The sequence below is a fragment of the Photinus pyralis genome, unplaced genomic scaffold (genome assembly GCF_008802855.1).
Source record: "Photinus pyralis isolate 1611_PpyrPB1 unplaced genomic scaffold, Ppyr1.3 Ppyr1.4_LG8, whole genome shotgun sequence".
NCBI classification, from domain to species: Eukaryota; Metazoa; Arthropoda; class Insecta; order Coleoptera; family Lampyridae; genus Photinus; species Photinus pyralis.
The window spans coordinates 26513239-26538882 of NW_022170819.1; the positions used below are offsets into that span (position 1 = coordinate 26513239).

The following is a 25644-nucleotide window of genomic DNA, read 5'->3' on the forward strand; positions in this document are numbered from 1 at the left end:
CTACTTTCGGGTGTAATGTTTCAAAGAGATTTTTCCCGTTGTATCCGCGCGTATGCGAGATCGATTTTGTAATTTCAATAGGGGGTGTTTGCCCTTTGTGCTCCTCCGTATTCTATCAATCCGTGCTCAAATTCCAGTAAACTGGAGTTATAAAAAATGCACAACCCTCTCTCCTACTTGTCTTTTATGTCCTGGGGAATTTTCCTTTTCGAATGGGGTAAATACAACAACGGCACGTACGATCAACGACTTTTATTTAACCCAAGTTTATTGCCCTTGATACTAAAATTTGTTTTTTTCGTTGCAGATCTGCCGGTGCTGTTTTACAAAAAGATGTCGAGGGAGATATTCTGCTGAGGTTGTTTTTACCTAATTTGGGTAAGTGTGTTAATTAATGTTTGTGGAGCGCTGCACGGTGTCTGTTGCGCAAACTGTAATGGATACGGTTTCTGGATGAATGGACCGCTTTCATTGGGCATTACGCGCAACGTTTATCTTTTTGTTTGCTCACAATGAGCTCTGGGGAACGTAGACGTACGAGCGAGCATTTACCCCATTATGATCCAAATTTATTATTAAGTAGTACAATAACACATTATAGGGTTACAGTAAACATCAAATGTACCCTTTAGGCAAGTAATTCTCTGTGGCTAATATTCTCATTGATAAAACTCAAGGTACGCCATTGTGACAAACTTTTTCAAAATGCTAACGTTGACGTTATACAATTAGATATGTGAGATGAAGCAATTTGGAACACTCCAGAATTTCCTGAGCACAAATCCCCCCCAGACACGTGTATCCGTGAGAAGGTAGCCAACAATAAATAATGTTACATATTTATAAAGCACGGGCAATATCCAATGTGCCTCATTTTCAGAAATAATTGCATATACAGGGTGTTCATTTCAAAATTTCCCACCCCCAATATCTCGATATCGGTGTATTTTCTAAGAAAATCCTGGGGAAACGTTTTAATAAAAAATTGATTCACCCCCTTTGCCCCCCGGAGAACCACCTTAACAATTTTAAATGAGAAAAATAACTCATTTTAAAGGTCTTTTTTCATTCGACTTGTTTATAAGTTTTATTTTTTAAAATCAATCGATCCATTGTTGTAGTAGGGAATGCAATTCCGCAGCAAAATCTCAATCCCGGTATTTGCGGGATCGCTAGATGTTAATCCCGCGGGATCCCGGCATTTGCGGGATCCCGCAAAACTTCTCCGTTATGCGTTTCATTAACAAAGTAAACAGAGTCGTCCACTTCGTCGACAAATTCCTCAGTCCCGCAAATCCCGCGGGATCCCGCTCCATTTATGTGCGGGGTCCCGGTATTGCCTAAATGTGGCCTGTAGAATCCATAATTTCAAACAGTTCCAAGATTGGGCTACTAGTTCAAAAGTTACAGCTCTTTGAATTTTTTTTCGAAATTGGTTTCTAGTCTATAACTTTTGATTGAGAAGTCTAATCGAAAAAGTACGAATTGATTTGGATTCTACGCACCCAAATTAATAGAAAAAGTGTTTTCCCGAGAAATTTTGGTGTAGTCGATTTTTGGTAAAAAAGGAAGGTTATACACTGCCTTTTTTTGAGCCCAGAAGAAAAAAAATTGTCTCAGATCGACCCGGAAAAAAATTTTCTTATAGAATGTGGCCTGTAGAAACCATAATTTCAAACAATTCCAAGATTGGGCTGCTAGTTCAAAAGTTACAGCCCTTTGAATTTTCTTTCGAAATTGGTTTCTAGTCTATAACTTTTGATTGAGAAGTCTGATCGAAAAAGTACGAATTGTTTTGGATTCTACGCACCAAAATTAATAAGAAAAAGTGTTTTCCCGAGAAATTTTGGTGCAGTCGATTTTTGGTAAAAAAGGAAGGTTATACACTGCCTTTTTTTGAGCCCCGAAAAAAAATTGTCTCAGATCGATCCGGAAAAAAATTTTCTTATAGAATGTGGCCTGTAGAATCCATAATTTCAAACATTTCCAAGATTGGGCTACTAGTTCAGAAGTTACAGCCCTTTGAATTTTTTTTCGAAAGTGGTTTCTAGTCTATAAATTTTGAATGAGAAGTCTGATCGAAAAAGTACGAATTGTTTTGGATTCTACGCACCAAAATTACTAAGAAAAAGTGATTGCCCGAGAAATTTTGGTGCAGTCGATTTTTGGTAAAAAAGGAAGGTTATACACTGCCTTTTTTTGAGCACCGAGAAAAAAATTGTCTCAGATCGATCCGGAAAAAGATTTTCTTATAGAATGTGGTCTGTAGAATCCATAATTTCAAACAGTTCCAAGATTGGGCTACTAGTTCAAACGTTACAGCCCTTTGAATTTTTTTTCGAAATTGGTTTCTAGTCTATAACTTTTGAATGAGAAGTCTGATCGAAAAAGTACGAATTGTTTTGGATTCTACGCACCAAAATTAATAAGAAAAAGTGTTTTCCCGAGAAATTTTGGTGCAGTCGATTTTTGTTAAAAAAGGAAGGTTATACACTGCCTTTTTTTGCGCACCGAGAAAAAAATTGTCTCAGATCGATCCGGAAAAAGATTTTCTTATAGAATGTGGTCTGTAGAATCCATAATTTCAAACAGTTCCAAGATTGGGCTACTAGTTCAAAAGTTACAGCCCTTTGAATTTTTTTTCGAAATTGGTTTCTAGTCTATAACTTTTGATTGAGAAGTCTGATCGAAAAAGTACGAATTGATTTGGATTCTACGCACCAAAATTAATAAGAAAAAGTGTTTTCCCGAGAAATTTTGGTGTAGTCGATTTTTGGTAAAAAAGGAAGGTTATACACTGCCTTTTTTTGAGCCCCGAAAAAAAAATTGTCTCAGATCGACCCGGAAAAAAATTTTCTTATAGAATGTGGCCTGTAGAATCCATAATTTCAAACAGTTCCAAGATTGGGCTACTAGTTCAAAAGTTACAGCCCTTTGAATTTTTTTTCGAAATTGGTTTCTAGTCTATAACTTTTGATTGAGAAGTCTGATCGAAAAAGTACGAATTGTTTTGGATTCTACGCACCAAAATTAATAAGAAAAAGTGTTTTCCCGAGAAATTTTGGTGTAGTCGATTTTTGGTAAAAAAGGAAGGTTATACACTGCCTTTTTTTGAGGCCCGAAAAAAAATTGTCTCATATCGACCCGGAAAAAAATTTTCTTATAGAATGTGGCCTGTAGAATCCATAATTTCCAACAGTTCCAAGATTGGGCTACTAGTTCAAAAGTTACAGCCCTTTGAATTTTCTTTTCGAAATTGGTTTCTAGTCTATAACTTTTGATTGAGAAGTCTGATCGAAAAAGTACGAATTGTTTTGGATTCTACGCACCAAAATTAATAAGAAAAAGTGTTTTCCCGAGAAATTTTGGTGCAGTCTATTTTTCGTAAAAAAGGAAGGTTATACACTGCCTTTTTTTGAGCCCCGGGAAAAAAATTGTCTCAGATCGATCCGGAAAAAAAATTCTTATAGAATGTGACTAGGGAATGCAATCCCGCAGCAAAATCTCAATCCCGGTATTTGCGGGATTGCTAGATGTTAATCCCGCGGGATCCCGGTATTTGCGGGATCCCGCAAAACTTTAAATAAATTGGCAACTAAGCAATTCTGTGCGGTTAACTTCTGCATTAAAATAAGTCGCTAATTATCACAATATTTAACAAAAAAGTACCTTCGGCCTAACTTAGAACTCAAAAAAACCTCACCTGTAAAGCACAAAAAGGTGAACTTCTAAAGTGCCTCAAAAATCATAGTAAATTTTTAACGAAAAAAGTTTAACAATTATATAAAAAATAACTTCTCCGTTATGCGTTTCATTAACAAAGTAAACAGAGTCGTCCCCTTGGTCAACAAATTCCTCAGTCCCGCAAATCCCGCGGGATCCCGCTCCATTTATGTGCGGGTTTAATCCCGAAAAATTCTGCGGGATCCCGGTATTTCGGGATCCCGCGATCCCGGTATTGCATTCCCTAATATTTAGAAAAGCAATTTCTCCGAAACGAAACGTTGTATACAAAATCTCTGAACGTTGTCTTGTGGAAATTAATAGTGACAAAGAAAAGTAGTGTTTTTAATTTGGTTGTATCTGTTCAAATTACATCGGGAAAAAATAAAAACGAAATCGGTAAATTTCGGTTTTTTTTGGCATATCTTCAGAAAAAATCGGAATTTTCTGATTTTCGTTAAAGCATGATAACTCTTTAATTATGCATATTTTCTGTAATTTGACCATCGCTTTCGGAGAGCCCCGTGATAGACGCTAAACATCCTTATCTTGGACACACTGTATAAGGGTACTAACATGTTACTTCATCTAAAAGAACCTACTAAAAGGGTACATTGCTATTTACAAAAATTCAGTTGTTTTCTTTTACTCATTTGTTTTCTGAGATAAAGACTGAACTGAATGCTCCCTTATTAACGAGCGACCCAGGTTGTTCATGATTTTGGACTGGCTGACGATAGAAACATGCCATTCCAAAATTTTGAAAAATATGATATAATATATAGTTATGTAAATAAAATATAGGTGGTCAATTACAATATTTGAAATGTTTAGTGCCCAAACACCCCTAAACTGGATCGTACTTCGAATAGAAAATACGAGTATGCTTAAAAATATTTCTGAAGAAAGAAACCCTAATTTTAACTAATTTAGAGAGAGTTATTTAATGGTTTATAATATGTACTTGCTCAAGATTTGATTTATTTAGTATCAAAATATTCCCATTTTTGAGATCTACATAAGTATACGGGGTCGAGTATAAAAGTTATCGCACTTAACTTAATTTTTGTAAATGAAGCACCTTATATTTTTTAATCTAAAATGATAGCATATCGAATTCTCTATTCAAAAATATACACGGTGCCCATGACGCCTATATTATTTTTAGGACCGCACCACCCTGTACGTCTCCGCTACGTATATCTAAGGAAAATGACCAAGTTTGAAAATTATTTCCAAAAAATGTAGCCTATGTGTGCCGATGTCATTTTAACGTTGTATAAGGGTTGATATGTGTACAGGGTGGTTCAAATTCGTGGGGATTTCCGTAATTGTGATTTTCAAAAATTTTCATGAGATCTAATAGGAGATGATCCAGTAATCCAAGGTTGGACGACTCAAAGGATAGTTTTAGTCAATGTACAGCTAAGGTAAAGACGGATTCTTTTAAGGATTTTGACGAGTGAGAATTTTGACGTTTAAACAGCAAGTAAACATATTCTTTAAAGACTCGCTCTATCCATTTTTTTAACCGGCATTTCCCTCGTTCTCCGTGATCAACCTTGAACCTTGAAAACAAATTCGGAATTTTCCTAATTCTTTTTGAGGGAGCTATTTTATTCCGAACTCGCCTTCATCTCGCTCGGCATTCGTGAATGAAATAAAATACCAACCATCAATGCCTCTAGAAAATTCCTGAACATTCGGACAGGTCTGTCTCCGCGTTCATTTCGTGTACCCAATACATATTCTCGGGCTATATTTTTTTGCAGTTGATAGGAACGCCTATCTACATTCAACCATTTTAACGTGTGTTTCAACTTACTGTGTTGGATCACGGCGTAGATGGAGTTCCGAATCGCTGCGTGTGTGAAACCATCAACCTCGCTAGCGGGTTTCTTCCATTCCCTTGTTTTTTTAGGACTTTCTAGAAGTTTGCTTACTTTTTCTTGGTAAACCCGATGGCATTTTGGGGTTATACAACTTTTGGCGCAGAATATCGCATGGAAGTTATACTTCTATAATTGCTCGTTGTGAAACTAACGGATTTTTTATCGGCGAATGTAGTAAAACGTGATAAAATAATGAAAACAATAGCAAACATTTGTCAAAATTGACGTGCCAGAATGCAAACATGTAACTGAAAGTTTTCGGTTTTAATAAATGCACAACTCTGTCTCAAGAACCTATAGCGTTGCAATATTCCCCAACAACACAATTGATGACGTACCCGCGAACAGAGGAAAATCCTACTGGGTTTAATTGACAAATTAATCTATTAGGGGGTCTGACAAAAGACTGAAAATGGCTAGCACTTTAATATTTACAGAATTCATTTGAATTTCTTAGTAAACGACTACCGTCGCTACATAAAACTCAACTTTATACGTTACCCAAATGTCGATGATCCATCGTTGCAGGAACGTTACCATCGGAACGTCGCGCTTATCTTTACGCGTTCCGTCCCTCGTTTTCCACTTCTTTAATTTCGCATGGAAATTTGTTACGTTATATACGTAAACGCCGCGACAGGTCCTTCAAGCGCCATTTAAACGAAACGGCCCTGCCGCAGATAAATTCGGGACGAGGAACAGTAAAAAAATAAGTTTAATATGACATGATAACGAGGCAGTCATCTCATTTTATTCAAAACAGCGCAAGGAGAATTAACTTTATTTTTATTGCAGTTATTCGTATGAAAGTTTGGGGGAGAGGGCGTCCCTTTTTTTTTGACAGAGTGGAAATCTAATTTTTCCCGATCCCTTTTTTTAGAATATTTTATTCGGCTCCTGCAAAATACCATTCCCTTTTTATTGCTTCATAAAAATAGCCAATGTTTTTTGTTATCAATCGTTATTTCAATACGTGACTTAAATATTCGATATATACCGAAGGGGTTCACGTATAGATATATCCGCCGAAATTTACTGGCTTTTCGAAACTCGAAAGTAATATTCTTGTTTTAGTGCCTTTTTTATATGCCGTTGTGTGTATGATTTTGTTATACTCATCGAGATTGGACATCACCCGCTTGATTCGGCAATGGTCTCGTTCGTGCAAATACTAGACTCGTTTTTAAGGGCATGCATGCATTAACTTAATGGTGTAAATAAACCCTCCTTTACTTTATGAGTAGCATTATCATTAACGATCGGTTCTTGGCTAAAATGGGATAGACAGCAACAAAGCTCATCCCTAGACGCTGCGTAAACCGCTACGCATAATAACTTTGACAATTTCCGGGAACCCTCATGAGAGATGCAGCAACCCTTTCACCTACGCCTCTGCACCGCCATCTGCCTGAGCCGAATTAATATTTAAAATACCCTAATTAATTGCACGAGAATATTAACGTAATTTTATTTTCCCTTTGTCTATGTTTGTTTTTGCACCAGACGTTTCTATGTTTCTAATTAAATAGGGGCCGAAACGGCAACTTAATTACATCCCCCCTATGGCCGTGCGTCGCGCTTCGCCCATTTAAATGACGAAGGTGGCGGAGACAAAAACTTGAGGTCGGGCAATTTTGAAGATGTCTGTTAAACTGCGCGCAAATCGACGTTGATGAATAGGGAACACATTTTGGGACCTTAGACGCACCTTCCCGACTTATTAGAATCATTTATAAGGGTACGTCGTGGAAAGCATCCTATTTTCGCTAGGTACGTAGTGGAGGAAAAAAAGATGCAAAGACGAATCGCCTCCCGCTCGGGATCGATATCCGATCCAAAGGATACAGCTCAGTCTGAATTACTTTATAAATAATTAAGTTTTCACGAACGAATTGCGTCGATTTATTTAGATAATTAACGTTTGCTAAGTACTGCGAGCGTTTCTAAAGTAATAAACATAAAACAGACGCACCAGTACCTTCTCAGGGGTATTGCTTCAATTAATTAGGTCGATAATCAGATTACGCCTTAGAGGTAATCCGTTGTAATCAAAGCAAAATTAAAATTGTGCCTTTAATTAAGTAAACTAGACCTAGTCGCCCTCCATAGATTAACTTGTAGCCGAGAGAAACAGTAGTCATTTCCTTTGTTTATACTACTGATCATTTAAAACCATCACTAGTTAAAAAATTTAACAGGATTTTGTTTGAGCCCAAAGAGGAATTAAAATATCTAATAATATACAGGGTGCTCCATTAAAAAGTGCAATTTGACCTTTATAAACAACCCTGTGTAATTACAGTTGTTATTGATTAATAGACATTGGAGAACCCCAAAACTTTTTTCGGTACCATGTATATGTTCCCCGATAATCGACCGTTTCTGTATACGATCAATCGACCCTCTCCGTTTTCTGAATCTAATTTGTGTCTCCTCCAACATCATCTTCTTTTCCATTCCATAATCTTTCGTTCAGGACCATTACCATTACGTAGATTTTATACCTTTTTTGAAAATCGGCATTATTACCGCTTCCCTTCATTCTTCGGGTAAACCACGTTTACTAGATTCCTCATCCTTCCCTTAGCTCTATCTGTGGTGAAAATCCAAGCCTCATTTCTTTAAACTTCCCTTTAGTTGCTGCTTGTCATCTCATTTCCTTAAACTTCCTCTCCCCTTCCATAGCCTCCTGTTTCTCCTGCTTTCCCTGTGGTACCATTATAAAATGTTGTTTCCATTCCTCTTCCAAAAATCCTTCTCTGCTCTTATTTCCTTCTTTTACTCTTTGTATTCTTTCTGTTTCTCCATCTTTTTTTTATATTTTCTTTTGTACTTTTTTTTATCTCTCGCCTCTTTCTCCTCCAGTTCCCCTCTTCTTTATTTCTTCATCATTTGTCTATATCTATTTTCTGTACACCATCTACCCTACCACTCCTTTCTTTTTTCTCTCCCCTCCCCCATCAGCTATTTGTTTCCGCATTATGGTTTTTTTTAATATTCTCCTGTATATTATTCCACTCCTCTATACTCCCTCCTCTTTTCACCTTGTTCCTCTAGTCTCCCTTTATACAACTCCACCGTGCCTTTTGTCCATGCTTGTATTTCCCTTCCTCTTTGCGTATTTTTAGCGCATTTTTTAAGAATTGAAAACATGTGCTATTGTTTGCGTTTTGTCCGTCCATCCGTCCGTCCGGACCCACTTCTACCGTTGCGAACTACTTCTAGGGGAATGGTCTTAGAGTCCTGGAATTTTTTGCAGTAGGTAGCCTATATCTTGAAGGTGTGCGAGACGGCCATCAAATTTCGCTGTCTAAAAGCCCTCCCCCCTTCAGAAATTATTTCCTAAGATGCTGTTTTTGAGAGCAAAACGTGAACAGCTTTTACATATGACAACCAACTGGTCCCAGATTTTGCATACGCATGCCTTTAGTGGTGCTAAGTTAAAAATGGGGCGGGACACATGTTCTACTTTTCATGGTATTATGATGAAAGATCTCATCGAAATAAATTGGTTTGTACAACCTATAACTTTTCCGTGCGACTCTTTTTCGAGATCAGTGAGCTGAGGGGCCTGGGGAGGAGGGGTTAGAATTAATTTGATCTCTCATTGTATTCTAAATAAAGGTCCCAACGAACGGAACCGTTTTCTACCAAATACTGCCCTTCTTTCTCTCCTCTTATCAAAGTAGGGGGTGGAAGGAAAAGGGGGGGAGTGGAACTAGTTTTATCCTTCATGGTACTCTAATGAAAGGTCTCAACGAAAGGAATTAATTTCTACCAACCATAGCCCTCCTCCTCGGCCTCTTATCGTGTTCGGGTATATTCCCTTATACCTCAAGAACGGATTGTCGGACGAGGGTACTCACAAAGGGCGATTGAGTGGTCTGCAAGAAATTTATCCATTGGTGATGTCAAAACAAAAACTATTTCGGTTAAAAAATGCGCTTTATCTGCACAAGAGTTATGCACAATTTTACATGTTATGTGTTAGATTCAATTCCATCCGTTGAATTCTATCCTTGTTCCTACCCTAAATTCACCTCTATTTCCTCTATTTTTTCCATTTATTTTCTTGTGTAATCAATTACCGACCTCCATATTTTGCCCGACCTTGTCTCCCTCCATATTTTAAAATTCTCCAACCTCTCTTTTGTGACAAATTCCAGTAATACTTCTTGCTCTTTGTTGCACTCATTATGCCTTGATTTGCTATTTTGTGTTCCTCTACCCATTTTCCATTACTTCCTGTTCTGACATCAATATTTCACCGCAATGTTAGCCCCTCCCCCTCCCTTTTATATATATATATATATCATATTTTATACTTCATTTTCCAAGTGTCCTTCATTCCTTCTCTGTTTTATATCTCATTCCACCCACTTCCACTCGTTTGACCTGTAATCCTTCTTCGGTTCATCCCTCCATTCCCTTATCCCTTTTTTTACCCCTGTTACCTCACTTTCACGCAAAAGTGATAGTTTTAAAACCTAGGCACAGTAAAGGTCTAATGGGGTAAGTCCGACAGAGTAGAGTTTCTGCCTAGGCTCGGCACTGGCTTCAACACTATCACTTTTGCGTACCTTATGGTCCTACAAAAGATGTTGAAAACTCCAATGCATGTTTCCGGAGAGAACAGCGCAAGGAGTCTCTGGTACACTTCAAAAACCCGTGACGAGCGAACCGAAGGCAAATTCGGAACAAACCTAGGCAGAGTAAAGGTATGATGGATTAAGTTAGACCTCTACTCTGCCTAGGTTTGTGCCGAACTCACCTTCGGTTGGCTCGGCACTGGTTTCAATAATTATCACTTTTGCACTAGTTCAGTTCATTCGGAATTAAAATAGGCATGTACACTTCTACTCAAAAGTTTTAGTTTTTAGTTCCTTGTCAACTGAAGGCGAGTCCAACACAAACCTAGGCAGCGTTAAGGTCTTATGGGGTAAGTCAGATTGCTTCTTTCCCTTTGCCCCTAGCCATCATATTGTCTTACAAACTCCCAGAATTGAGTGTCTTTACCAGCTACTCTCGCCACATTCCAGAATATTACTTTTATCTAGCCCTTCTCTATTTTTATGCCGTTTCTCTCTCTTCTTCTGTTGTTTGTTCTCCCCCCCTCTTCTTTAGTTTATCGCACCAAACCCTATCTTTTCCTCTCTAGTTTTTTCCTCTATCTTCTCACTAATCCTTTTTCTTTGGTACTTCATCTATATTCTTCATCTCCTACCATTAGTTTCCTATTTGCCCATCTTACTTTCATGCCCTTTCCTCTTTCTCTTTCTGCTGCCTCCGAGGTACCTTCCTTTTTTACCAAAAATCGACTACACCAAAATTTCTCGGGAAAAAACTTTTTCTTATTAATTTTGGTGCGTAGAATCCAAAACAATTCGTACTTTTTCGATCAGACTTCTCAATCAAAAGTTATTGACTAGAAACCAATTTCGAAAGAAAATTCAAAGGGCTGTAACTTTTGAACTAGTAACGCAATCTTGGAACTGTTTGAAATTATGGATTCTACAGGCCACATTCTATAAGAAAATTTTTTTCCGGGTCGATCTGAGACAATTTTTTTTTCGGGGCTCAAAAAAAAGCAGTGTATAACCTTCCTTTTTTACCAAAAATCGACTACACCAAAATTTCTCGGGAAAACACTTTTTCTTATTAATTTTGGTGCGTAGAATCAAAAACAATTCGTACTTTTTCGATCAGACTTCTCAATCAAAAGTTATAGACTAGAAACCAATTTCGAAAGAAAATTCAAAGGCCTGTAACTTTTGAACTAGTAGCCCAATCTTGGAACTGTTTGAAATTATGGATTCTACAGGCCACATTCTATAAGAGAATTTTTTTCCGGGTCGATCTGGGACAATTTTTTTTGCGGGCCTCAAAAAAAGGCAGTGTATAACCTTCCTTTTTTACCAAAAATCGACTGCACCAAAATTTCTCGGAAAAACACTTTTTCTTATTAATTTTGGTGCGTAGAATCCAAAACAATTCGTACTTTTTCGATTAGACTTCTCAATCAAAAGTTATAGACTAGAAACCAATTTCGAAAGAAAATTCAAAGGGCTGTACTTTTGAACTAGTAGCCCAATCTTGGAACTGTTTGAAATTATGGATTCTACAGGCCACATTCTATAAGAAAATTTTTTTCCGGGTCGATCTGAGACAATGTTTGTTGCGGGCCTCAAAGAAAGGCAGTGTACCTTCCGAGGAGTAAACCGCTAGCAAAAATTTGTGCACCAAATACCTTTTCCTGAATAAATTCCCTTTAATTCCTTTTAATTCCTTAATTCCTCCTAATTTTTTTATTTCCTATTAATACCTTAATTATAGCCATGAACTCCTCAAAACATTTTTATTTCCTATTAATAAGTACCTTAATAAAGCTCTCAATTATCCACAATTTTTTTTATTTCCTATTAATACCTACCTACATTATTGCTCTGAATTCCCCACAATTCTTACAACAGCTCTATTCTCTATAATTGGGCTACAAAGCCGGAGGACGGGTGTTCGAACCTGAGCTGAGGTAAGAATTTTTCTTTTGTATCAGAGATAGGCATTTCCTTAGATTGGTTTCGAACATTCTGCCGGCTACTCCGAATTAGGTTTTCCTGCAGTTTCCCTAATTCGTTAGGTAAATATACAGGAGTAGTATAGAACAACTTTAAAGCATTATGCGGGTCACTCTGTAACTGTGCGCAAGCCTGTTGAGGGCCCGAAACAAGAGAGGGGCAATAAATAAACAAAATAGATTAAAAAAATAGACTAATACTTACCTTTATAACTTTACTAAAATTATTATTGAACTTATTGATTTCTCCGTACTAAAATAAACGTTTTAAAATATACATTTATTTTTGGTTCATAGTGGCGAGTGATGAAGTTTAAAAAATATGAATTCCATAAAAAAATACTAATTTATTCAGTACATAATGTTATTACCAAAACAAACAAAAAATACTTAATCCAAGATAGTGTAATAAACAAAATTTAAATACAAACAAGGATCTTTAATAAAATCTTATACCAAATATTATACCAGCACGTCACAGTTTACAGTTAGTATGCACCAAGGTATGCACTATACGAGTCACTGACGTAAAACGATGCATCATTTTAATTCTGTAGTATATTAGCGCATGCGCAAACCTATTTATATCCTCCTTTTCCTTTTAGTTCCTTTTAATTCCCTACTAATACCTAATAATACCTTTAATTTCTTCGGTAATTCTCAAAATACCTATTAATTACTTTTAATACCTTCGAAATACCCTAATTCCCTCTTAATTCCTCCCAACTTGTACACTATTTCCTCCAGCGGCTACCTCTCTATTTCTTTCGGTGAATCTTCTTTCTACATTAACTCGTGATCTATGTATATTTACGCTTCCCTTTAACTTTCTCCTTCCCCTCATCACTCCCTCGTACTTTCCCATGTTAGTTCCACGGGTAATATCTTATTTCACCCTTACTTTAAATGTTCTGGCCTCTTCTACATTCACCTCTACTTGCAGTTTTTTTCACCATTCCTTCTTTCTTTCTTTTTCTTTTTGTCTTCCTTCAGCTAGTGCTATGTTGTTCCTAATTTTTTCCCTTTCTTTTCTCTCATTTTTTTCGAATTTTTTATCCTTTATATGATATTTCTTCCTTTTGCTCGTCACATTACTCTTCCCATTTTCTCCCGTTTTATATATTTGCTCCTTTGTCTCCATTGCTTTCCCAATGCAACCTTTCTCCTCCTTTCAATTCGCTCACTTTTCCTTTTTTTGTTTCGCTCTCTCTCACCTTTCTCTCCACTTCCGCTTCCCCTTGCTCCGATGATCGTATACCTTTCTTTCTCCTTCTAAACCAGTGTCCTCTTTTGCTTCTTTCGTCTTTTTACTCCCTAGTACTTACTTACTCTTGTATATCGACGTACGCTATCGTGAGGCAACCTTTAAACTATAGGTTTCTGGTAAAACTTCTAGGAAGACTTGAAAGAATGTTGCAAAGGAGCTCAAATGGTAGTTTTCCAGGAAGTTTTCTTGGGAATTTTTAATGATGCTCTTTAGGAGAATTTTTAAAGAACTCCAGGATTTACAGGAAGGTTTTTTAGTAAGAACTATCCTGTTTCAGGTATACAGCCTCGCTGAAGCAGTAAAACTGAAATAGCATTTTTGAAAGGTGAACGCGACTAATTACCGTAGGAGGTCGATGACAACGAGCTCAACTGCTTGCTCTGCTATTGGCGAGACGTATGTGACTGATTGGTTTCTAATGACGACTTTGAGACAGAATTAGAAATGCGTAGACATGTTCAGGTGTCGTCATTTTCATAATGGAAATCACAATTGGAGTGTTTCAGTCGAACGTGGTTAACGTGAAATTTCGATTGATCTTCTGAGGCACAAATTACACTTTCGCATGGTAAAGCGAAAGCGATTAATTTACCACCGATATTTAATTTTTTTCAAATTACATACCCGCTTCCGCCACAGTGCCCCCGGTTTATACAGCAAATGACAATTTATTACGCCTCAACTTGCAACCCTCACGCACTTTTTCCATAAACTGCGCTATTAATCGAATGTAAACTTGTAGTTTTTTATTCAAAATTCGAACAATTTGTCGAGTTTAAAGAAAAATATTGGGCACGTTCGCGCTTTCCTTTTAAATTAATAACAAATACACATACATCACTGAGCGCATTCAGATCTTCTCTGCAGAAACTACATTAAATAATATGAAAGTACTGTCCGGGTCTCTTTTTTAAGTTGTACGTTCCATAAATTTATACATAATGTGCTTTTCACTGACAGCAAAAATTGAAAATATCGAGTTTTTATTCGTAACCTTTTTTTTCGGTCCTCCTCCTCCTCTTCAGTTTCCGTTAAGGGAGTATATCAATTATTGCGAATTTTCTTGAAAAAGTGATTTACGGCGTATGCCTTTTTTAGGAAGATCACGACTCTGATACGCTCTTATCGTGTTAGTAACGGCTCATTAAAAAAACAAAATATTGGCATTATCGGCGGCGGCGCGACGATAACGGCAGAAAGGCGAAGCGCAAATCCAGTGTACACTACATTAGGCATCAGAAAGTGTAGCTAATAAATCGCGATCGACAAAAAGCGGCAGAATTCACATTCGTTTAACGCTGACCGGTGATGTATGCAGTGTCATTCGGCGCGTAACCCAACGGAATGAAGCCTTTTTTTATTTTAGTTTGCTGCCAGAATTATTTACAAAAGCTATTTCTCTGCAAGTTTTTGTTTGCACGCACGTCAATACGGAGTTCGGACGTGCATAAATTTTAAAATGTTGTTTCATCTAACTGAGGACCTGGACGCTACTAAAACTAATTCATTAAAAGCGAGTAGAGCTTCCGGCTTTAAAACAAGCGTGTTTTTAATTAAGGTTTCGGACATGGAAAATCCATACGAGTTTATCATATCTTCATAGAAAACCCATACGAATTAGTCGATCGTAATTCTTTAATAATACGGTTGATTGTCTTATTTGTCGTCTCCCCCGTCTCCTTGTAGCACTGGGGGCTACAAAATGCTTCTCAGGAAAGAAGATTAGATTGCTTTTCCTCAGAAATGCCTGTCACTCTCATTATCATTTTCGAGGGAGTTGGTATATCCCATCACCTGCTTCGTTCCTCTCTCTATGAAACAACACATTCTCATTATCAATCGCATCTTCGTTTCCTGGAGGGTATTTCAAACATCTCAGACACCCCGGTGTTACGTTTTCCCTCAAAACGTTTAAACCATTCAGCACTCTCAAGAACATTAAAAAATTAGTGCCGAATTAAGGAATTGCCATGAAAATGTCGGTAAACGTAATAGGGGGAGTTTTTTATATATGGAATCCCTCGGAAAAGAACTGCAATGTCCTATGCAGCAGTGTTCGAAAGTGCCAAGGTTTAAAACATTTTAAGGGAGAGGTGTGTCTGGGAGGTATTGCCCCAGGAAAAATAGACAAAGAGGCTCACCCTTAGAAATGACCATCACATCTTCATTATCGCTTCTGGGAGGGAGCAATAGCATATTTCTCCACTTCCACGCAAATGTACTAGTTCTAAAACCAGAGACGAGTTCGGCAAAAACCTAGGCAGAGTAAAGCTCTGATTGGATAAGCCAGACCTATTCTTTGCATAGGCTTGTTGCGAGCAAAGCGAAGGTGAGCTAGACTTCTACCTTGCCTAGGTCTGTCTGGTTTCAAAACTATCCCTTTTGCCCACGTTCCGCTCACTCGGGATTCAAAAAGGCATGTTATTACACTTCCACGCAAATGTACTAGTTCTAAAACCGGAGGCGAGTTCGGCACAAACCTAGGCAGAGTGAAGGTCTGATGGGGTAAGTCAGCCCTATTCTTTGCCTAGGTTTGTGGTGATCAAAGCGAAGGTAAGTTAGACTTCTACCTTGCCTAGGTTTGCCTGGTTTTAAAACTATCCCTTTTGCATACGTTCCGCTCACTCGGGATTCAAAAAGGCATGTTACTACACACTTCCACGCAAATGTACAAGTTCTAAAACCAGAAGCGAGTTCGGCACAAACCTAGGCAGAGTGAAGGTCTGATGGTGTAAGTCAGACCTATTCTTTGCCTAGGTTTGTGGTGATCAAAGCGAAGGTAAGTTAGACTTCTACCTTGCCTAGGTCTGTCTGGTTTCAAAACTATCCCTTTTGCATACGTTCTGCTCACTCGTGATTCAAAAAGCCATGTTACTGCACTTCCACGCAAATGCCCTAGTTCTAAAACAAGAGGCGAGTTCGGCACAAACCTAGGCAGAGTGAAGGTCTGATGAGGTAAACCAGACCTATTGCCTAGGTTTATTGCGAGCAAAAGGAAGGTAAGTTAGGCTTCTACTTTGCCTAGGTTTATCTGATTTCAAAACTATACCTTTTTCATACGTTCCGCTCACTCGGGATTCAAAAAGGCATGTTATTACACTTCCACGCAAATGTACAAGTTCTAAAACCAGAGGCGAGTTCGGCACAAACCTAGGCGGAGTGAAGGTCTGATGAGGTAAACCAGACCTATTGCCTAGGTTTGTTGCGAGCAAAAGGAAGGTAAGGTAGGCTTCTACTTTGCCTAGGTTTACCTGATTTCAAAACTATACCTTTTGCATACGTTATGCTCACTCGGGATCCAAAAAGGCATGTTATTACACTTCGACGCAAATGTACTAGTTTTAAAACCAGAGGCGAGTTCGGCACAAACCTAGGCAGAGTAAGGGTCTGATGGTGTAAGTGAGATCTCTACTCTGCCTAGATTTGTGCTGAACTCGCCGGTTTTATAAATATCACTTTTGCATGCATTCGGTTCATTTGGGATTAAAATAGGCATGATATTAAAGTTCCACGTAAGAATTTAATTATTAAATTCAGCGCGTAGCGAATCGAAGGCGAGTTCAGCCCAAACCTAGGTAGAGTAAAGGTCTGAATGTGTGAGTTAGCCTAGCTTAAATAGGCTGGGGTCTTCGATGCAGGGAGTAGACCTAGGGAAAAAGTTAAGGTGGATCTCTTTTAAATTACGTGGAACGTACAACCCGGGGGGGGGTTAATACTCTCATCAGAAAGGATCATACGATGGTTTTCCTAGACCCCCCCCCCGCAGTATTACATTTTCCTTGAATTGAAAGTGCTGAGTGGTAGAACGTAGAACAGGGGGGTTGGGGGATACACACCAGGAGAGGAAAGGTAATGACCATCACCTTCTCAATTCATTTTTTTAGGAAACGTGACACAGAGCGAGTCCCAAGTACTCCCAAGAAAATAAAGTGCATTGATTCTTGGCGTTTTTGAAGAAGACGTAGCACTAGGGAGTGGAATGACACATTCTCATTATCATCTTCGAGAGAAGGCCATCGGAGCTTCGTTTCTCGGGGGTATTCCAAACATCTCACCCCCCCCCCCCCCCCCCCGGTGCTATGTTTGCCTTCAAAACATTTAAACCATTCAGTAAAACGGAAAACGTAGTACAGGGAGTCTTTGGTACATGGAATCCCCCAAAAAAAATTAGTGATCTAAAGTACTGTGGCTTTAAACGTGATGCGATGGGGGGGGGGCGTACCAACGGGGGTCTGGGGATCCTGCCCCAGAGGGCGCAGTCGCATATACTTCTCTCGGGGGATTAGTGATTGAAAGTGGAACGTACAACAGCGGGGGTAGGGGGGGGGGGGATACCCGCCGGCAAAGGAAACGAAATGGCCATCATTAGCCATTATAGTGACAAACCTTAAATTTTAAGCGCGAATTCTATTTTCATAAAATAAAACACGCCCTCCAGTAGAGCCCAACGCCATTGCTCTCAAAACAAGTAACTTCCCAGAACTTTACCTTTTTAAATTGACGTTAATCCTGGACCCAAATCTATTTCACAAGTTAATTAACTTCACGCATCCAATCAGATATATTGAAGGCTATAAATCAAACCTACGCGGACCGATTTTCCGTTTATTCTGCTAGTTTCTAATAACGTAATAATCCAGACAACGACGACCGCTATGCAAACACAAGTTTTCCTGTAACCCGAGACAATCACGCCGTATCCCACGAGTTCCGTATTCCGCAGAGAGTATTTACCTTCTGGTATGTGGAATACCTCCAGAAAAATCAACTACAATTCCTTTCTCTTTTTGTGAATCGAGACTTTTCCCAACTTTTTCAATTTTAATTCCCAGTCGGAAAACCGCAATGCATTTCAACTTTCTTACATTAATCTTTAGCATTGCTTTCTCCCTAATTCTTCTTATATGATACAACAATTGAGCATCCGGAAGGGTGGATTAAGGTATATGAATAGAAATAAATTGGTTCCCCATTGAGGGCGACATTCAGTTCTACAATGGAGAGAATATAAGAGACACAGGGAAAAATATGGCCGAGTTTTTTCAAGGAACGTTATTAAAATAAAGAAAAATATAATCCAACATCAGAGGAGAAATAAGCATTTTATAGTGGAACCACGTGAGTGATCAATATAAAACGCAAACAAAGGACCGCAGTTTTCATACGTGCGCAATTTACAAGGGAAAGTCGTACTTTCCCCCATACGTAGAGGGACAAACAATTTAGAATTCCGCTTTATTTTCAGTATATGAGACTTTCAGAGGAATTGGAATCTTCTTTATGCCACTGATACAATCTACCCCGATTTTCTTAGTTTGGATACCTGGACCGACGTATTTGAATTTTATATTGGAAATAAATAAAATAGAGGGCCCCCGCTTGTTTGTTTCTGATCGAGGCGGCGTTTCGTATTTTTATTTAAAAATTTGATTGAATGCCAATATCGGCATCCGATCCCGGCGAATTTGATCAAATTTTATTAGTTCATTATTAGCGAAAGGCCGGTGCTTATTCAATTGGAGCATCTTGCATAATTGTCTTCTTTGTGCTCCTCGTGATTCACAACTGATAACAATGGCCAAATCAAGTTTAGTTTATTTTTGTCGGTGTAGCAGTAAGGAAGTGTGTTTCAGTGGAATTTTTTAGATTCGCCAAGGTAAATATTTACAATACGAACATTATCCCGTTTTAAAAATTTCCCCCAAACAAGAAATGTTTTCCATTTTCGGCGCAATAAGAAAACACCGAGAAAACGGAAAACGAAGTAATATGTAATTTCCTCCCTAAAGATGAGCGGTGGTTCATTATTTTTCGTCGGTATTCCCTCTATTCATACACTTCAGATCGCTATATATACAAACCCTCGGCGAATATTTATAATTCGAGACAGTGGAATGTTCCCCCCTTCGGCTTTTTGGCTTTTAATTGAAAAGTTCCGGACGCCCGCCGCCGCGGCTTCGCTCTGATTACATTTTATTTTGATTTATTCCACATTTTTTTGAGAAATCCTTCGTTTCACGGGCGCGAGGGTAGTCGACGTTTAACCTTACGGAACTTGACCGAAAATATTTCAGTTCTAAAGACCACTTTCAAATTAGAAGAGCAATAATAGTATCTCTCATTAACGACATATCTGAGTCTTCATGGGGTTACACAACGATTATTCATTATACAACCCCATTTATACAGAATCAAACTTTGAGGGTGATCCTCAAGATCGTTTCAAATCGGCTGTCGAGTTATTTTGCAATTAAAAATGTTCATATCTTAATTTCTGGGTCTGGCTTCATAACTTCATAGGAAGTTCCAGATTTGGAAATGTAGAAATTTCTGCTTGCAGTTGTAACGGATCTTATAGAATGTGGCCTGTAGAATCCATAATTTCAAACAGTTCCAAGATTGGGCTAGTACCTCAAAAGTTACAGCCCTTTGAATTTTCTTTTGAAATTGGTTTCTAGTCTATAACTTTTGATTGAGAAGTCTGATCGAAAAAGTACGAATTGTTTTGGATTCTACGCACCAAAATTAATAAGAAAAGTGTTTTCCCGAGAAATTTTGGTGCAGTCGATTTTTGGTAAAAAAGGAAGGTTATACACTGCCTTTTTTTGAGCCCCGAAAAAAAAATTGTCTCAGATCGACCAGGAAAAAAAATTCTTATAGAATGTGGCATGTAGAATCCATAATTTCAAACAGTTCCAAGATTGGGCTACTAGTTCAAAAGTTACAGCCCTTTGAATTTTCTTTCGAAATTGTTTTCTAGTCTATAACTTTTGATTGAGAAGTCTGATCGAAAAAGTACGAATTGTTTTGGATTCTACGCACAAAAATTAATAAGAAAAAGTGTTTTCCCGAGAAATTTTGGTGTAGTCGATTTTTGGTAAAAAAGGAAGGTTATACACTGCATTTTTTTGAGGCCCGAAAGAAAAAGTGTCTGAGATCTTATAGAATTTGGCCCGTAGAATCCATATTTTCAAACAGTTTGAAGATTGTCCAACTAGATCAAAAGTTACATCCCTTTGAATTTTTTTTCGAAATTGGTTTTTTGTCAATAACTTTTTATTGAGAGGTCTAATCGAAAAAGTACGAATTGTTTTGGATTCTACGCACCAAAATTAATAAGAAAACGTGTTTTCCCGAGAAATTTTGTTGTAGTCGATTTTTGGTAAAAAAAAGGAAGGTTAAGTATTAAAATACCTTGCGAAGTATTCGAATACTAAATATTTGTGAAAGTATTTGAGTTACAAATACAAATACTGCTTCCATAAAAGTATTTAATTACAAAGTATTTGAATACTTTAAAGGATTTGAATACTAAAAAGTATTTACAAAATCGAATACTGCCCAGCTCTGATCAGAAGTAAAGAGAAACACTCCAAAGAAATGTGATGATATCCAATACCAAGAGCCCTTATTCAGGTAGACAATAAGTCAAGTATCGAGAAAGAATTGCACGTAACCAACATGAAGGCAAGATCTTCTCCGCGCGAAACAAATACAGCTGTAGGATAGACCAAATTAAAAAGGGAGCCGAATTAGAAGTATCACGGAAAACAACTTCCCGACCTCTGGCGGCGAAACAAAGAACTAATGTAAATGAAATCTGCAACATTCGGATGGCCTCGAGCGGCGAGAGTAAAGACCTAAGGTAATAACAAATCTACCATAGAAATAACTTTGTCGTGTCGTAAGCATACTAAATATGAATTAGAATAAAAATCGAATGTTAAATAAAGTAAGAAAAATGTTCTGGCAGGAAAAAAACGAAACAGGGAAAACTGTAACAAATCTCACACAAAAATATCTGAGGCACCTGAGGAATTTTAAAGAATCTCCGCCCGAATGCTCTCAGAAAATTCTGACCTGAGAAATATTTGAAGAATTTTGAAAAAATTACTCAAGAATATTTTTAAAAAATGCGTTTTAATTATGAATTGGACCTGCAGAAATGGACTTTTCGATTCCCCCGCTAACGGCGAAGAAAATAACTCGATTTTAATTGGGTTAAGTGTGCATTATATAAATTGACAAAGCTCAATAATTATTGGCTCGGAGGCAGTAAAGTCGCCGTCTTAAAAATTGGCCTCCGTTCAATCGTTTCGTAACTGTCCATAAAATGAAAATGAAATTGGCAGATACGTAAAGTAGGTAGCGTATACAACTTTTAGTTCGTTATCTCTGCCGTGAGCTGAAAATGGTTGTAACTTGGGACGGGGAAATTTTCATATGCAGAGTAGATTAAGTAAATTAGCACGTTTTTCACGAGACCCTTAGGAAATCGGAAAACCTCGTTAGCATTATCGTTATATGTATAATTACAATACGTGCGCATTATTTTAAAAGTTACTAATTTCCCTCGTTCAGGTAATCTTAATCGTATATCTCGACCTGAGGCGAAGTTGATCCATAATTTTTATCGCCTCGATTTTCGCCGTAATTAAAAAACAAACAGCGCGGCGTCTCTTTGGCTGGAATTTAATTAATTAGAAATGAAAATTTCCGATTGAACTGAGCAACAAGTACGTTTACCACAAAGGATGACCCGACGATCGGACAGTCTTGTTGTGGCTTACCCTTTAATTAACAAAATGTTTACACCCTGCTCCCCTGACGCAAGATTTTACAAAAAAAGGCTATAACCGACCGCCGCGAGTCGAGGATTAGCGCGACTTTCTCTTGATGTTTGTTTTTCAAATCTATCAAAAAAAGTTTTCCAAAGTTGCGATTCGTCAGTTTACATTGGCGTATTTGTCTTTAAGTCCCGAAGTTTTTCACTAAACAACGAACGTTTGGAAAAGTCTAGCTCTAAAGGGACTACTTATGTAGAATTTTGTTACATTTTCTGTCAAATTAAAGTTAAATCACGTACAAATGCGACCTGACGCAAGTAAAACGCTTAGGGATATTACCAGATGTCTCTTTTCGACGCAGGCATACGTGTTTCCACCGAAGTATTTTCCTTTGCGTATAAATACACAGATTTCTCCATATACAAACGCCGAATTAATCGGGCGAGTCCCGTTTTTTATGTACCAAATAAATTAAATTCTTACATAATTCAGGAACCCAATTAAGATAGTGTTTTAAATGAGAAGAATTCGTAATGGACTACCTTTTCGTCTTCGCGTAATTACTAATGAGATCATATATTTACGAATTACAAGGAGGAAAACGGGCGCTTAAATTTATGTTTAGCGATGGTCGATCTCTTTAATGTTCCCCATTCACAATTAGAAAAGCCTCTTCTGTGATTTAATCTCGTTTCTATGGCATCTGCCGAATTGACAATTAATTAGATCTACCGAAAATGTCGAGAAACATTTTTGAAATACCGATGATAGACAAATCAAAATTAGCAAACCTGAATGCCTGAAACCAAACATTTCCTTTTTGTTCGTGTAGAACGCAATCAGTGGTTTTCTACACCAATTGCGTCACTTCTACAACTAATCCCGACGGCCCTAACCGGCCGCAACGACATCCGACTCACCATCCTTTGGACCAGATTTTATTGACTTTGTATTCAATTTCAATAATCAATGCTAAATGAAAAGATATAACCTTGAATTCCGAACTTCATTAACTACTTTTTATCACTATTATGTTCGCTTTCCTCACAACAAAATTATCCATTTCTTTAAAGCCGAGATTTTTCTGTCATTGTCGCGTAGCCGAATTCTGTCGAAAAGTTGAAACTGATAACATAAATAATGTTCTTAGAAAACTGGTTCATAAGGGACTGCAACGCATTAAATCCAAGAAGGAATTTCTAAAACCACTCATCTAGGAATATTTGCAAATATGAATTACTAAAGTACTAAAATTTAAGAGTGGATACTTCTTAATTATTTGGCTGATTTATGTCAGTACCTGTTTCTACCAGAGTGGAAGCTCCAGTTCCCCCAACCTCCTTTATCGCTTTAAACTTTGTGCATTGGTAGAATGTAATGTGCGAAAAACTATTTCTACCCCGAATCCTATGACCGATATTACCTGAGCCTATCTGCCCAACTGTCACCAGAACATAATATGTGAATTTTTTTCTTACCTAGATGGAAGCTTCCTTCTACTTCCTTTTTCGCTGTGTAACTTATTTGGTTTCCGAGTGTGACCTACACAAAACTCACAAATGTCACGCAGAATGTCAAGGCTACTACTTAAAAAAAGAAGAAGAAAAAAACAAGATAATAGCCTTATCTTCCCAAGCACTTTTTAAATTTTTTGTTTTATAAATAATAAATAACCGGGGGGGGGGGGGGGGTCTGGTTAAATTTTGCGTATTTTATAAAAGGTTTATTGAAGTGTTTGCGTTCAGAACTTTTGATATCAACAGAAAGTTAATCGAAAATGCAAATCTGATGCAGATAACGCGTTCAACGATGTGCGCATTAGTTCGGCGTAAGTGGGGACGCATCCTGTAGAAGCTGGAATTATCAAGTCTAATTATGATTGACGGTGTTTTTGAAAGATTTTGTGGAAGGAGATTATTTTATTGTGGAAGTGGTGTTTCGTTAAATACCAGAATCAACGAAAAACGCTGACTGGTTCGCGACGGTTGGAAAAAGCGTGTACGCTTCTTTACGACATTTATTTTATTCGGTCTGTTCGGCCGATTTAATTAGTTGAAATGAAAAGTGAACAGTTCTGTACCGTCTGAACAGCCGTCAATATCCTTAATTCGTTTATCTAGATCTGTGTGTTAAACAATGAGGTAACCTGAGGGGCTCGTGTGGTTTACCGATGGGTCCCTAACGGAAAAGGGAACGGGCATGGGTATACACGGTGACCGGCCGAGAGTAGGCATCAGCCTCTCCCTTGGCCAGCACAGTACTGTGTTTCAGGCAGAGGTGCTAGCCATCACGACCTGTGCGCAAGAAAACCTCCGTAGAGGTTATCGTAACCAGCATATATACATATGTAGTGATAGTCAGGCGGCGTTAAAGGCTCTGTCAGCTGACAGGGTCCGCTCGAATACGATGCTTGACTGTAGGCGAATCCTAGATAGATTAGGTGAGTCTAATAGGGTAAGCTTGATATGGGTGCCGGGGCACTCTGGAATAGGGGGCAACGAAAGGGCGGACGAGTTGGCTCGCGAAGGCAGTAGTGGGGTCCTTGTCGGGCCTGAGCCCCCCCTTGGAATTGCTCCCTCAGTTGTCAGGGTCAGGATTAAGAACTGGGCGACCAGTCAATTCCAGGCTCAATGGCAACAGGCAGCTGGACTCAGACAGTCCAAGACCTTTTTAACAGGGCCTCTTGGCAAATCTGAGTCTTCTAAGCTTCTAAACCTAAACAGAAGTCAGATTAGGAAGATCGTCGGTGTCTTCACGGGACACTGGATGGTCAACTATCACCTGCACAATATTGGGCTTGTGGAAGACCCTGCGTGCAGGTTTTGTGGTGAGGTAGAGGAAACTACCGAGCATGTAGTCTGTTACTGTGACGCTCTGATCAGGGACAGACATAAACTCCTCGGTGACAGTTACTTGGACCCGAGGGAGGTGAGGAAACTAAGGCTAAACAGGGTCTTATCCTTCATTGAAGGGAACGGGCTCTAAGCTTTGGTTGTTTAGAGAGGGGGTTAGCACAATGGGCCTTTGATGAGCCTAAGTGCTGCCTGTAAAGGCTCCCCTGATAGAATAGAATAGAATAAACAATGAGGTTCAGAAGCTGTCAGCGTTTGTGTGGAGTTAAATGCGCCTTGTTGAACGACCAGATTGTTAGGTTAGGATTATTAAAAAAGAAACAAATGCCTGCGTACGGAGTCATGTGTCCAAATAAGCTTTGTAAGGAATTTTGTTTTAACTTTCATTTTATGTTTCGTGTCTTTATCAGTCAGTGTTTATTCGAACCCTTTGTGCGACCCGGATAATGTGTTCATGTCGGGTTTACATTTTCTTATCCAAGATTTATTTTAGACGTAATAAATTGTTTGGAATTTTCGAAAGTTGATCGAGGCCACTGAGTCTCCCAAATCTTTAATTTCGGTCAATATTGTCATTTTTTGAGCCATATACCGGGTTCGTGAACTGTGTGGCCTCAGCTTCCACTCAGATCAAACGGTTTAACGCTAAACTTTACAAATAGGAATGACATCAAGAGGTCTGTGCGTACTCGACCGCGGTCGCCGTGTTTAGCTTATTGCGAGTCACTGTAGAATCCCGCCGGTGATCCGCATGAAATTTTCTAGCGAA

General features: G+C 38.3%; 1 protein-coding gene across 3 annotated transcripts in view; it reads left to right on the forward strand.

Moving 5' to 3' along the window:
• Positions 1-299: 299 nt before the first annotated feature.
• Positions 300-25644, forward strand: part of LOC116178657 (irregular chiasm C-roughest protein) — a 57286-nt gene continuing 31941 nt past the window's right edge. For all 3 annotated transcript variants that reach the window (XM_031498224.1, XM_031498225.1, XM_031498226.1), the window contains exon 1: positions 300-378. The gene's annotated coding sequence lies outside the window, so the exon portion shown is untranslated. The remainder of the gene's footprint in view (positions 379-25644) is intronic.